This window comes from Furipterus horrens, unplaced genomic scaffold (genome assembly GCF_987537825.1).
Source record: "Furipterus horrens unplaced genomic scaffold, mFurHor1.1.pri manual_scaffold_4, whole genome shotgun sequence".
NCBI classification, from domain to species: Eukaryota; Metazoa; Chordata; class Mammalia; order Chiroptera; family Furipteridae; genus Furipterus; species Furipterus horrens.
In genome coordinates, this window is record NW_028327174.1 from 134,526,446 (window position 1) to 134,530,043 (window position 3,598).

The following is a 3,598-nucleotide window of genomic DNA, read 5'->3' on the forward strand; positions in this document are numbered from 1 at the left end:
GTAAGTTGGCTATTTTTATTTAAGGGCTCAACATAATCATTGGTGCTCCCAGGACAGAATAGACACTAGAGCTTTATTGATTTAATAAGAAAAGATTATCTTACTGTCTGCAGGGCAAATTATAAAAACAAATTATCTGTCTTTACACTTCTTCTGTCTCATAAGTCTTTCACAGTATTTAACTCTTTATTTCCTCCTTCTCTTCTATCCTCATAGTTTCTCTCCCAAGAACTATTCATTCATCTTTTCCTCACCTCTTATCAACAAGGAAATCGTTTATTTAACTGATGAAACTGGTTGTCCCATTTTACTTTTCTTTCAAAGACAGACAAAGGTATCCCTGCCAGAAAGCTCCACAACCTCCCCCACCTCATCATCCTTGGAGTAAGAAAACCCAGAAATGTATCTGGACCTGAAACTGCCCCTGCCTGAACCTCAGAGACAAGAGAGGAAATGCTGTAGACAATAGCAGAAGCTGCACAGTCCACAGATGCTCAACTTTTCACCACACCCACTGGTGGAATTTGTTGCCAGTAAACACACATTGCTCCAAGCATCATTTCTTTATTAGAGATGAAAGGGGGAAAAAATCATCTGCTTTTAAAATAAACTAAATCCAAATATGGTACATATGAAAATTGGATATTCTTTGCTTCTCTGAGCTAGAAACTAGACAGGGAAGCCATTTGTCACCTAAAGATTGTTCTTTTCCATGTACCTTGAAGGCTATCTCTTTCTTGAAACTCCAAGATAGACAGTAATTTCAAATTAGATTGTGAAATAATAAGGACAGGGAACATGATGGAAAACCAATGAACATAGTTTGAAAATCTTATCAAAATTCTCTAGTAATTTCATCTACAAATGAAATCTTAGGGTTTAGAGTTAGTCTTACTAAGCAACAAGAAATGTTCAGCATCTAACATAGGTAAAATAATAATGAGAATAATGAAGAATAAAGAAAAAGAACAGTGAAAGTACCAGCCATACTTTGCACTCTGTCTCCCCATAGGTGACGCTGATGTAACTCTAAAAACTTCCAGAAGTTTCTCAGGCTCCCTTTTCTCCCTTTCATGGTATATCTGGACTCAGTCCAGCAGCTATAACTGCCTCTCTTCAGTTCCCATTGCATGATGGGCAGACCATTTAGTCATCCCAACCCTCAACTGTAGTAGTTCACGTCTGGAGTCTGTGAGGCTCCCGTGGCTTCATGTTCTGCAGCCTACAGGTCAAGCTAAGTGCCCCTGGAATCCAGTCCCTTGCCTTATGCTTCCAGTTACTTGGAAAAGAAAGTCAAGTCTTGACCTCTCTGCTTACTCCTTACGTAACTTCTCTGAGCTTCAGTGTTCTCATCTATAAAATGGGCTAGATCTAGCCATACCAAACAGCTGTTAATGTTTAGAAATACTTCATATAAAACACCTACAGTAAGAATTTAAAACATTTTGAATACTCCATAAAAAGTAATAATAATAACAAAAATAATGATAACAATAGCAAATTTAAAGTAAATAATTCCACATTAGGAAGAAAGAATTAACTCCAAAAACATAAAGTTGTTCATCTATTGCAAAATATGAACCAATAAAATTCATAAGAACCTTTGTCTCCAGAACCCACTGTTGTTAAACCCATTATGGGGTCAAAGCTGGTCTTTGGGTTCCTCTCACCCCCTTTCTTCACTCTCTTCCTTGCCCTCCCTTTCTTCTACCCCAAGATCCTCAGTGAACCTCAGAGAACACTAAATTCCTTCAAAGTTACCCTCTAAAAATATTCCCTTCTTCCCTCCTTAGAGCTCTCATAAACTTAGTATCTCACTGTTCCACCAGCTGTGAGAAAGGAAGGCAATTTAATGAAACTAACTCATCCTTAAGAATTGCTGTGTGACAATGTACCAGGCATACTTACTTTACTTTAAAAAAAAAACAAAAAAACAACACTTAGTCCCCAAAGCCTAGTAATTGGTCAAGTGTCCAAAAATAAAGGCATCTTGTTTTCTTGTTTTTAAGTATAAGAGGTCAGGCAAAAGTTTTGATGCAGCCTTTCTCCTAGACTTAGTACTTCGCCTTCAAATAAAAAGTTATGACACATTCTGATTTACCACTGTTTTTGCTAATCCTCAGTACTCACTCCTTCCATCCACATCCAAACATACCCAAAGAGCTAGAATCAAAAGTTTAGTTCACTGCTTTTGAAAGAAGACCAAATCTTGTCCTCAGCCATACCTTATCAATGCATTTCTCCATTGTATATTTTATCTTTTAAAATTTTTGTTATTTTGAAAATAATACGCACTCATGCTAAAACATTTCAGCACACAAGAGAATATACAATAAAAAGTTATTTTCTCACCTATAATAGACCTCTTATTTTATTCTCCAAATTTAACTGCCATCACATTTTTAATGTATCCTTCCAGATATTTATCATGAATATGCATATGGATGTGTATGGTTTTTCCTAATTTGAGAAATACTATAAACAATTTTATTGGCTTTTTTATTTAACAATACGTTTTGCGGAGAAACAAGATGGCGGAGGAGTAAGTGGAAGCTACACTAACTTCCTCCTAGAACTAGTCTGGATTTACAATGTAATTTTGGAGAAATCATCTGGAATAACGAACCGAACACCAGCTGGAGAGAAGTCTTATAACCACGGAGAGACAGAAAAGGCCGCTACATCACAACGTGACCGGTAGGGAGTGCGGAGACGTGGAAGGGCTGGCTGGGCTCCCACGGGTGGCAGCTGAAGGGGCTGAGAAACAGCTCAGCAGCCGGGGATTCCCCCTGAGAAGGGCAGGGTCTAAACCCCCAGCTGGGCTTCCCAGCCTACAGCAACAGAGTGGAAAGTAAAATAGTATCAGCTGTGAAAAGCGAAAAGCCACAGGCTTTCTTGCTAGCCGGAGAGAAACAGCAGGAGAAAAAGAGCTCTTAAGTGGATCACATACGAAAATATTTTGGCCACCACTTACCCTGGGCTCAAGCAGAGGGAAGGCAGAGAGGACTGGAGACACTTGGGGAGAATTTGGCACGGTGGCTTTGAGGGGAGAACTGGAGGAGCAGTTGACTGGGTCCCAGTGCTGACTCATCCCCAGTACTGCGGGTAGACCATTCCCCTCCAAGTGGCGTCAGCCTGAGGGGAAGCAAAAGCCCTGCCTACAGGAATTAAGCTGCCACACCCACAGTCCTTAAGCCTGACAGCTAATCACAGATTGAATAGATTAACAATCAAAGAAGACAGACAACAGCAGTAGATCCCTGGAAGTCTCCAACAGGCTGCCTAGGGCCAGACTGGTACATGATCTGACGCCACCAGAGGCAGATCCAGGAAGTGCAGATCATTCCAAGAAGCACCAACAAACAATAGGAGTCAAAAAAATGGGGAGACAGAGAAACAACCTCCCATCAAAAGGAAAGGTAGAATCCCCAGAAAGAGTGCTAAATGAAATAGAGGGGAGCGAACTATCAGATATGGAATTCAAAACATGGATTATGGAGAAGCTGAATGAGCTCAGCGGAAACTTCAAAGAACTCCAGAAAAACTACAAGGAACTCACAGAAAATTACGTGAGCATGAAAAAGGACATAGAAGCTAT